We start from the raw sequence: 12,131 nt of genomic DNA, 5'->3' as shown, positions 1-12,131 counted from the left end.
GCTGAGAAGCCCTGTTACATGACAGGCCATGAACGTGCGTCTGCAGAGATAGAGCGGGGGTAAACAAGAGGCCAGGATCTAGACAGTTATCAATAGACGCATGCTTCAGAGGGACACTCAATCCTGCCAGCAGGTTTTCCAGTGTGTGAGTATGTGTGAGTGTGTGTGTGGGGAGGAGATCCAACCCTCCAGTCATTACTTGTCATCTTACTTTCTTTCCTATATTACTTTGCTTCTATTTTAACTTTTTATCATTCATTAAGGCCTTGACAGATGGTGGGAAAAACACAGATGCACCACTCAAGTGGGAAAAAACACACACACTCAAATATGCACTGACAATAAATCATGTTGACAGCACAGAGGTTGAGGAGATAACCAGCATGGGAATCACATGGTGCATTAGGCAACTACCATAACCTCAGGCATTGGCCCCTGTGACATCCGTGACTTAAGGGGGGAACTATATGAAATGTAGAAGCACAAGAACTGGTGATTGTGACGCATGTGGGCTCTCCGTCTCCGCGGGTTCACAGATGGAGCACGTATACTGGACTGGAGCATTTGGTACTGTCAATCTGTGGTGAATGATATAGAGATCTTCATCGAGCTCGGGGCATGCAAAGCAGGGGGTCAGCCAACCGCACAGACCCTTCATGTGACCCTCTAGATCTGCACTGAGAGGTAGACACAGAGAACAGGATTTACAAAATCTAGAAAAAAAAGATTTTATTTTGGGAAGTACATCTATCTATCTATCTATTTTACGGCTTACTGTTATTCTAACAATCATTTCCTTGTTCATGCCTTTTGATTAAGTCCCATGAGAGGTGCTTTTACGTGCAGGATCATTATACCACAGCATGAACAAAGAATTTGACAATACTTGAACTGATTTTCTCACTTTTATTACAGCAACACTCAAAATCAAGCATTATGTCTGTGTGAAGAGATCAGACAAATGTCTTTCAATCGCATCTTGGTGTTTATGCCGTAGATTATCGCCCAGGCATTTATAAAGGTCACTGAAGGGCAGAGAAAGAACAACACCAATCTGAACGACCATCTACTCAGAACAATTCACAGAGACACAGGCCTCCCTACCCACTGTCCTTGGAGCTTATTCAAGAAACTATGAGTGGGTTCACTACTTTCTACTCAGTCAGTCTGAGAAGACAATGCTTCCTTTTTTTTCTCAAAGGACAAAAGAGAGTTGGTACTGTGTTCCCTCAGACAACCTTTCCTTGTCCCACTTGCACATGCATCATAGTGGGGTTATGTCACAAGAGCTCCTCAACAAGACCATCTCAGAAAATCAGCCAGTCGGCCAGATCCCTCCGGTTTAGGGACGCACTTCATTGAGTTATGCAACAGTTAATAAATATTAATTACTATTGTTCCCTGTGACCACAGAAACACGTAGAGCCACATTCATTTGCACGCTACGTGAGGCATGTAACCTTTTCCTATTCTAGTGTCAACAACTGAACCCATTCATTAACATATTGACAACCTGGTGACGACGGCAGAGGCATCCACTTGTGTAAAGAAACGTGTGTGTGGACAGTACAACACTGCTTGAAAAGATGCAGAGAGGTGTTCCTACAGCAGACATTTTGACACGTCAAAGCAGAAAAGGCTATAAAGGAAATAACATTGATGACGGCTCCCTCAAGTAAGTCATTTAAGTGAGAGAGAGTGAGGCCTAAGCCTTGGGGAAACTGTGGACATATCAAAAAAACAACCTGTATCACAAAGAAATCCCTACATTTGTAAAGAAAGTGACAAAAAAATGTCCTCGATCAGCCCCTCGCTTCAGTAGATTTAGCATAATCCAACAAACAGACAGACAAACAGCAAAGAAAACATAACCTGCTCTAACCTACATTAAATGTTAACAGTAGATCCAATTATTTTATGTCACTTCAATGAGCCACTTCAGTTTGGAATTTCACCTACCTATAGAGACATCTCAGTGTCTTTCAGCTCATTGTTTTGGTTTTATGATCCTAAACTTTACTGTTTGAATCCCTCTCACTCTGCAGCTGTTTGAAGGGAGTTAGTGAGGTTTTATGGGAAGTTGGGTCTGTCACGCAGCTGACTAAAGCAGTACTGATCTTACCATCAGTCTGTACCACTCCAAATAATTAACTGACAAAATTGTCTTTCTACTCTATGATGAATATTCAGGTTAAGGCAAGGCTCCATATGGCCTGGCAGTGTTTCATCAACCGTTCTGCCACTTGGAAGGAAACCTGTAAATGCAAACAGAACAGAACGGTTAAAGCCGCTGCTTCAGTAACAAAGGACATCAAGTGAATCCAAACTTTTCTCAGACTTCCATGGAAGCTGCTTGGAAATGTAATGTGAGCAGAGTTTTGATTAATTAGAGCTCCCGCTCCCATTCATCCACTCGATTGTCTGGACTGATCTCCACCTGCGGGTGTTCTTGCAAAGTGAATCGTTTTAGTGCCTGACTGGCCCCTTCAGGAATTCTATGTAACTCTCCAAGAGCAGCAACAACAAAAGCCACCAGGAGACCAAAGTGCGGCGGTGAAAACACAGAGTGCAAACCAAACTGAAAAGGGAGAGTGACAGAGACATCTTACATAATGGACAGCACTGGATACTACATACCAATAGATCTTAGCACACCCATACAGCTGTAAACACGTTTTTAAACAAACACATTCACATAGTTTGAAAACATGCAATGCTGTATTAGAGAATTAAAAGAAGATTAGATTTCCCACCCTGTGGTTCTATGGCTCCATCAAACCTGTGCAGTTTCACTCTACATACAAAATGAGGTCACCCTGACCTTTGACCACTGAAATAGTATCAGTTAATGCTTGATTCCATTGTGACAACTGAGTAGAAATGAGATATTATGATCAATAGGTCAAAAACATTTTTTATGGGGCAAATGTGACCTTGACCTTTGACCACTCAAATTATGTCATTAATCTATGTGTCTAAATTTGTGGCAAATTTTTAAAGATTCTCTTCGGAATGCATTCAAAAGGCAAAATAAAGGGTTTTGTGATGTCACCGTGACATTAACATATGACCTTCGACTACCAAACTGTAAAACAGCGGCATTTTAGAGATATTCTTTACACAAATGGGAGAGACAAATGGAAGTACAATCCAAAAACAGCACAGAGGCATAACAAATATTCATAAATAACTAATCTTAAAGTTGCCAAGCATCTTTTGGAAGACCAGGCACATTCAAACATTTTCTCAAATGAACATGACGTCCAACACATTCACCAATAAACCTTTTTACAACTCTTAAATAACACCTCTAAGTCCCCTCAGTATGATTGACAGAATCGCAGCTGCAGCAACATTATTTTGGCTCTTTTCCAATAAAAAAAAGCAACAAAGGAAAGACGCTATTGATGTATGTGAGACTCCCGCAGCTTTGAAAATCCAACTGTGATTACTATTATTGTTGGTAGATGCAGTTCTAGCGTTTATCTAGATCCTGTTTTTTCCGGCTCTTGCCTGTTTCTTTGGCCACTGTAATAATAATTTTGCTCCTAAAAAGGAACCTGTGTTTTATTCTTTTTCTTATTGTTGGCTTTTCTTGGGGAGCATGAGTCCGCGGATACTGCAAACACACATATACGCACACACTCAAAGTTTCCCTGCAGCACGAGAACATATTGCACCTTTTCTATCCCCTCCATTCAATCCCCTGCATCATTAGTTCTCTGAACTACTTTCTGTCTGTTCATTATCATTGGTCTACTGATTAGCACATCACCAGAGAGATCCGGCTGGCCATTCATTCAGGTTTCAATGCGAATGACGCAAATCCCTGTTTGGTGCCCTGTGGCCTCTTTGTACCGAAGCTGTCTTGCCTCCTCAGGCCTGGGCTGGCCGCCAGACAGGTTAGGACATCTGAGCCCAGAATCTCCAAACGTATCATAGGAGGTCCTGTAAACCAGCTGCAGTCCTGCTGAGGCTCCCCATGCATGATCCGAGGTCTGCTGTGACCTAAATACAGTATGTAACACATCGGTTACATAATAACTGAATTTGTGCCAAACGTTTTCAACTGGACCTGACTGAAACTCAATGGACCCAACTCTACACACTAGTTCTTCTCTATGCCACCTCCTCAATACACTACAAAGTTGGTAGCTACTTTTTAGTTTTAGTTTTCTCTCAGTTGCTGCAGTTCTTCAACAGTTCTTAACTCATTTTATATTAGGCAAATGTTTCATCTTCAACTACAGCCGTGCAGTCGGTGGCTTTGTAATACTCTGTATTAACTACTGTTATGAAATATGCCTGGAATTGAGTCATTCTTTTAACAACAATAATCTTCAAACATTCAAAATGTATTGCAAATCACTTTTCACATAAATAATGCAACACAAATTGATTTACAGAATTAAAGCAATACAAATAACACCCACCCCCCCCCCCCCCCTCCACCTATCCCTATCCACGCACATTAAAAACTGTCAGAAAGCTCATAATTCTGAAATGATAAAAAAAAAAGGGCAAGTAAGGATAAAATGATAAAGATAAAATACTATAAAGGTAAGTAAATAATTTGGATGAATAAATATTTTAGAAAAAATGATATATGTCTAAAACATCTAAGATGTTTAAATCAATAGCCCGAATACAAAGGTAGATTTTGAGTTTGCCTTTAAAACTATTCACATTGTTTACAGTCTCCTCAGGCTCTTCACTGTTCACTTGAGTTGGCTGAAACGCTATCACTCCATCTAGTGGCATTTAAGTGTACTACTGCTAATGTTATTATTGTTCAAAATGTTTCCTCCTGGAAATAATTTATTAAATAATAAATAAATACACACAAATCTTTTGGTTGAAGTTGATTTAAGATTAGGTTCAAACTAGTTAATTCTAGGAGTCTGACCTCGGATGCCGTATTTATTACACATGCACTGAAATATCTAAAGGATTGGTTGAAAATAGTGTTACTCAACACAAAGCTTCAGTTTGTCTGTCCTTGTCAAATAATATCATGCTCTTGCTGATGATATAATAAAGACAAGCTTTTTGTCCATTCATAAATATCACTCTCTTATATTGATTATCCTCACTGCTTGAAGTGAAAGTAGTGTTACACAACCAGCTGTTAGGAGATAAAATATAAGATCAATTATGTTTTTTTTTACTGAATTCTCATTTGGATTTGATGTTCAGTTCAGGATAAGTACTTTTGTCAAATGTTGTCCCAGCAACTCTCCAGGCATCTGTGCTTTTCATTGATTATTGGGAAAAGGGAAATGTATAAGTTGTATTTCCCACATGTGTTTTAATTGAAATGCTGCATGCCAGACATAAAAACATTTTATTCATTAGTCGACAACATAGTACAAACCCCAAACAGAGTACAGACATGATGTCACCCAGTGCAAATTATACAGAGTAGGAGCAGGGGTTGCAGTGCGGGGTTCCTGTCCATTTACAAATATCACTGTATAAGTTGTATACGTGTATAAGTTGTATTTCCCACATGAGTTTTCATTAAAAACTTAGTGGGGGTCGGAGTATGCCATCTTCCTGGCATCCACTGTTTCCTTCAACAAAAGGGAGAGCCTTGGTGCCCTCTTCCCTTTCTCTGCCATATGGTCCAGCTGGTTATAGTAGATGTCCATCACTTCCTTTGACGTCATCACCTCCAGGTCCTGCTGGATCATCTGGAGGAGCTGACAGAGGCCCTCAAGAGACGGCCCGTCTCCTTTCTGCAGCAGCCTCCTGATGCAGCAGTGCATGGATTTCTCTGCCAGCACCTTGGAGAGGAACAGCTCCCCAATAAACCTCAGCATATTGAGGAACCGACCGGAAGGTTTGGCGGTCTGTTGCTCTTCCCTCAGCCGGTCGATGATCCTCACGTCCTGGACTGGCTCCAGGCAGGACCCACTCTTTTGATAAACGCCCTCCTTGTCCAAGCTCTTCCTGAACTCTGCCTGGCAGTGTTTAACCAGCAGAGACCTGAAGGAGACGCTGGCTGACCAGTCGGACAAGGATTGGAACTCCACCTGAAGAGGAGAAAACCATAAAGAAATATTAACACTAATGTAACTCACATACATACATAGTGATCAGTGTGTTAAATTAAGGTTACAACCTGCATAAAAATACAAGCTGCCCAACTAAGTAAGAAACAGGATAAGGTAGCTTCCAGTCATAGATGCATCACTTACTGAGAGGTGTTGACACAGCTCCGCGAAGACTGCAGCAGATTCTGGTTTCTGCACGGCCCTCTTGAAAATGAGCTCAACCATTTCCTGCAGGCTCTCCTCAACATCCAACTCCTCGTGACTCAGATCCGTCACGAAGGCTTGAAAGTTTGCAGTGACGCAGCTGACGGACTCGTAGGAGGCAGCGCCGAGAAAGACCACGGGCTCGGATGGAGATGGGTGCCATGGCTTCTTCTCTCCCAGAACAAGAGGAGCTGGCTTGGAAGTTAATTCCAAGCTTTTCTTTTGTGTTGGGATCATGTTGATTCAAATCAATCGTAGTTCTCTTCAAGGCAAATCCAAAGAAACAAGTTCAGGAGCAAGAACAGAGTTCAGGTGCAAGAACAGAGTTCAGGAGCAAGAACAGAGTTCAGGTGCAAGAACAGAGTTCAGGAGCAAGAAAAGAGTTCAGGTGCAACCAGCCAAGTATTCCGAAGAGAACTGACTGAAAACTGAGTGAAAACTGACGCTTAAGTAGCGACAGACTTCAAAGGTATATGGCTGTTGCTTTGGTGACCTTCAGTGACATTCCTCAAAGGAACAAAGCCTGAGTGATAACGTTCCAAAAAATGCAGAAAATGCTTAATAATTTTTAATGTACACAAAGTTTAATTTAGATATACATTAAATTAAAACTTAACGGTTTGAGTGAAAAATCCACCAAGAAGTTTCTGAAACTGTGTGTTACAAAAATAAAGCACATCTATTTATCTACATCAATTTTGATCTATCTACGGGGGGGTGCTGGGGTATACTGGGGGCTAGTAGCATTCATGCTAATAAGGAACGATAATGCCTGTTTCATATCGGTAAATGTGTCGCTTTAAAGAGTTTTTACAACAACAGTTTGAATTTGGTCAAACCACCAGGTGGAAATGTGTCCTTCGGGGGAAATCACTGGCACTAATATGGCAGGCAAAACGTTTGCAGCGCTGTTTGAAGTCAGTGGACACGATGTACAGTCAGAGTCCGCCTCCGTGTCTTTATTGAACGGGTCTCTCCTCTTCTTCGTCAGCTTCTTCTTCCTCTGCGCCATGTTGAAGCTATAACGCTCCTTCAACCGTCGCTGGACAACTTTAATGTGCGGGCAGTGAAGTAAAGAGATCTCGGCTCGTAGCGTCTCAGCAAGTCACAACACTAACGCTCTCCCAACTGAGCTATTTCGGCGTGTATCAACATGTCCAACTCCGCATTTCTTAATTTACCCACCAGAGGGCCTTCTAACATCAGATGTGGTGTAGGCATTTGTTTTTCCATACTTTTCTTAAATGTTCTTAATGAACCCCTCACTGATAGCATCAGATACTTGGGCCCTTTTGCCCTATTAATCTAAAAGTGGCTTAGGAGGAAATAGCTTCGTTGTGAATACACTCAAGTTACAATGTGGTGTAGTAAACTGATAGCACTATCACTGCATAACCGTAACCTCCACCTAACCACAAGTCTGACCTTTATTTGGTTTGTGCTCTGGTCCCCATGAGGTCTATTGCTCCACGGTCAGTGTTTATGCTGGAAAAGGTTCTCAAGAAGTAACAGGTGGCTTTGCATTTAAATACACTGTCATTTTATCATCATAATGATAATTATATCTCACCATTAAGTCTCATGAACCAGCTCAATTCCAGGATTAAACTGATGGAGACTTCACAGATAATTAAGGATTCTAAATCAAATAATACTCAACCCCCCCCCCCCCCCCCCCCCCCCCAAAAAAAAAACAACACGTTGAGATTGAGATAACTGATCTCTTGTGAATGGGGAGATTCACTACTCCTGACCCTCCTGTGCCACTCTGAAGTGCACTAAACTGCTGTGTACACTATATAGAGAAACGTCTTATAAATTTGATCCGAAAAATAATAACCATGCACTTACAGAGAGACAGTAAATAAAGGTTATCATACAGATGCAACAATTAAAAGATAGAGAATACAGAGGTTATGATTTAGGGTTTATAAAGAGTAATTTGTTAAATTGCTGAGATACTAGATATAGGGACACAGTGATTACGCACAGCTACAGGTTGACAATTTCACAGGATTAGATGCAGATGTTTTAAACGGCTTTAGATGTGTTACAACAGTAGCCAAACTTATTTAGAGCTGAAAATGAAGATGAACTCTGAAACAGATCTTTCACACACGTTTTTGCCAGACAGCGAGTGAGCAGGGAGACCACAACTGAGGAGGTCAGCCACGGGGCTGAAGCCATTACAGGCACAGCATTTGTAATAGATGTTGAACCGAGAGCACAAGCAGAGATCCAAATCAGGTTCTGAAGTATATTTTTTTTTATTCACTGTAAAGAAATCTGAGCTGGTGGGATTCCAACACTTCAACATTTTTTACAGTGTACATGCATGCCAGCAATATAGGGTTGTTTGGAAGAGGACTGCGTGCTCACATCAGCACCCGGTCTGCTCAGTATCCCTTCAGTCAATACATCATTGTAATGTTTGCCTCACAGCAGGGTTTCCTGCCTCTTTACAGCACTACATGTCCTTTCTTTGCCATTCAGCATTAAAAGTACTTTGCTGTTATAAAAATCAATAGAGGACCATAAACAATCCAAAGAACGCAAACAAAGCCCAGAGGATCTTCTCCTTGTGCAGAAACAACCCAATGGGTTCATGGTTGTGATACATGACCAACAATCAAACCCACACAGGCTCCTTGTGTTGGATTTTCTTTCAGACACTGAGATCTGACTGTCAACAGACACATCTCGGTACCATGTCAAGATCTTCAGATTTGAGGTTACTCACCACCAGCAGACCCATGGAGTTGTATCCAATCGACCTCCAGTTCTGAACATGAGGTCAGATTTGACCAGAGATGAATCAGGAGTTTTTCTCCGAGCCCCAGCCTTAGAGAATTTTCGCTTACTGCATCTTTCCCTGCAGAAATCGCTTTCTGCAAAAACCTCACATGAACTGTTCCAAGGCATCCTATGATCAGCTCATAATGTTGGTGAAAGGATGCTGGTTAGAGAGCGGCCAGGCAGTAAGAGTGATTCTGCATGTGTCCTCACAGCTTGATTCTCTTTACTCTTTCTATTAAAGTTGTGTTGATCCCAATCTGTCTTGCTCTTGTCTTTGAACAAATTGCTTTTCACAGTGTGGAAGAAGATGCCTGCACATTTTGTTTTTCCTGTGGGTGTTTTGTATTATTCAATGCCCAATTTGAATGATTTGAGCAATATTAATTGTGAGCATAGTCGAGCTACAAGGAGAACCATAGAGTGTAAAAGTTTTATTTTTGTTTCAACAGCAAATATCACCTGTAATTTCTCAGTCTTAAACCTCAATGTCTTTTACATAATGCCTATGGCACCAGTCGGATGTTTTTTTATAACCTACACAGAGGAGATTATGTTTCACCTATGTTTGTTTGTTGGTATAATTGTTGGCAGGAATTCACACAAAAAGGACTCTACTGATTTCCACTGAAGTTGGTGGAGTGATGGCCTCAGAGCGAGGAAGGTTCAAAGGAAGTTACAACATTTTAGGTCCTAAAGAAATTACAGGGCACTGGCCCCAGCTGAAATCTGATTGGCCCCTGAAATGCCATCTATACAGCCATTCAATGAATAAAGAAATATTTTCAAAATATATTTATTGTGCAGCTTTGCTGATATCAATAGACCAATAACTGTGACCAGTTAATGATTTCGCTGAGTAAGGTATTTATAGTTAGTTGATTTGTTTATTTGCCCTGTTTTATATGGAGGACCATACATGACTTAAGTAAAAATAAATAAATAAATAAATGTATAAATAAATACAGAAATAAATAAATAAATGAATAAATAAAAATGGAAATAAATAAATAAATACAGAAATAAATAAATAAATATGTTAATACCAAGAGAAATGTCAAAATAAATGTCTTAAATATATTTGCACATTTATTTATTCCCTGATACATTTCCTTTTCATTTGCAGTGTCCTTATGCTAATGAGAAAGGCGGGCCTAGCCGCAGTCTCATGCAGGATTGGTCACAGGAGTGTAATGATCCAGCCCTACTACTTCTGCCTCTCAATGCTGGTGTCCAGTAGCTGTTTGCAGCGTTGAGCCAGTTCACACTTAAAATGAACTAGTTCAAGTTCAGAGGGTTAGTTAAGGTTATTTTTTATTGGGATGATTTAGCTGTCAGTAGTCCTGACTGTGAGCATCACGTCCCGTGTTGTACTGAGCACAAGGAGCGAGCCGAGAGGAGAAGGAGGAAACAGAAACTCCAGCTCAGTACAAACCACCTGCAGCCTCTGCTCTGATCATGAAGCCGCTGATCTCTGAGCAGATGTGACCAGAGAAACTCTGTGTTTCCACTGTTCCACAGAGTCACTAACTGGCTGTTTCATGGTGAAGAGCTCAAGTCTCAGTCACTGCCCGTGTCTCTGAGCGAGTGTGTGGAGCAGCGCAGGGGCTGTGTGTGTGTGTAGCTCAGTTGACCAATCCTGCTCGAGACTGAGGTTAGGCCCGCCTTTCTCATTAGCATAAGGACACTGAAATCGAAAAATAAAAGTTGGAATAAATGTGGAAATAAATAAATAAATGTGGAAATAAATGCAGAATTAAATAAATCAATGTCTTAAACTTATTTCCACATTTATTTATTTATTTCCACTTTTATTCCAACTTTTATTTATTTCCACATTTATTTATTTCCACATTTCAGTGTCCTTATGCTAATGAGAAAGGCGGGCCTAACCTCAGTATCGAGCAGGATTGGTCAACTGAGCTACACACACACACAGCCCCTGCGCTGCTCCACACACTCGCTCAGAGACACGGGCAGTGACTGAGACTTGAGCTCTTCACCATGAAACAGCCAGTTAGTGACTCTGTGGAACAGTGGAAACACAGAGTTTCTCTGGTCACATCTGCTCAGAGATCAGCGGCTTCATGATCAGAGCAGAGGCTGCAGGTGGTTTGTACTGAGCTGGAGTTTCTGTTTCCTCCTTCTCCTCTCGGCTCGCTCCTTGTGCTCAGTACAACACGGGACGTGATGCTCACAGTCAGGACTACTGACAGCTAAATCATCCCAATAAAAAATAACCTTAACTAACCCTCTGAACTTGAACTAGTTCATTTTAAGTGTGAACTGGCTCAACGCTGCAAACAGCTACTGGACACCAGCATTGAGAGGCAGAAGTAGTAGGGCTGGATCATTACACTCCTGTGACCAATCCTGCATGAGACTGCGGCTAGGCCCGCCTTTCTCATTAGCATAAGGACACTGCAAATGAAAAGGAAATGTATCAGGGAATAAATAAATGTGCAAATATATTTAAGACATTTATTTTGACATTTCTCTTGGTATTAACATATTTATTTATTTATTTCTGTATTTATTTATTTATTTCCATTTTTATTTATTCATTTATTTATTTATTTCTGTATTTATTTATACATTTATTTATTTATTTATTTTTACTTAAGTCATGTATGGTCCTCCATAGTTTTATAGTTGGACTTTAAGAACTAAAGCCTTGTGTATGATTATCTAGCTATGGTGGAAATATCCATCATCATTCTAGTTAAAAAATTAAAACGACGCTGCCGAAACCCGGGATCGAACCAGGGACCTTTAGATCTTCAGTCTAACGCTCTCCCAACTGAGCTATTTCGGCGTGTAGCAATGTGTCCAACCCCGCATTTGTTAATTTACCCACCAGAGGGCCTTCTTACATCAGATATGGTGTAGGCATGTGTTTTTCCATACTTTTCTTAAATGTTCTTAATGAACCCCTCAGTGATAGCATCAGATACTTGGATCAGATATTTCGTCCTCGATGACTAATACCTGGAGCATAAATTACGAGTAACTAGGGCTAACATTAGAGGGCGCTCTAAGCTTTTAGTGTCAGGTTTTAGTCTCAGTATTGCGGCCAAA

General features: G+C 40.8%; 1 non-coding gene across 1 annotated transcript; it reads right to left on the bottom strand.

Annotated features, from left to right (window-relative positions):
* Positions 1-11,795: 11,795 nt before the first annotated feature.
* trnaf-gaa (transfer RNA phenylalanine (anticodon GAA)) lies at positions 11,796-11,868 on the bottom strand. Its single transcript has one exon. It is a non-coding gene; the product is annotated as a tRNA-Phe (tRNA).
* Between the last annotated feature and the right edge of the window lie 263 nt (positions 11,869-12,131).

Source organism: Pleuronectes platessa, chromosome 2, assembly GCF_947347685.1.
Source record: "Pleuronectes platessa chromosome 2, fPlePla1.1, whole genome shotgun sequence".
NCBI lineage: Eukaryota > Metazoa > Chordata > Actinopteri > Pleuronectiformes > Pleuronectidae > Pleuronectes > Pleuronectes platessa.
Note: the sequence above shows the minus strand (reverse complement) of the source record. Positions and strands in the feature narration are given on the sequence as shown.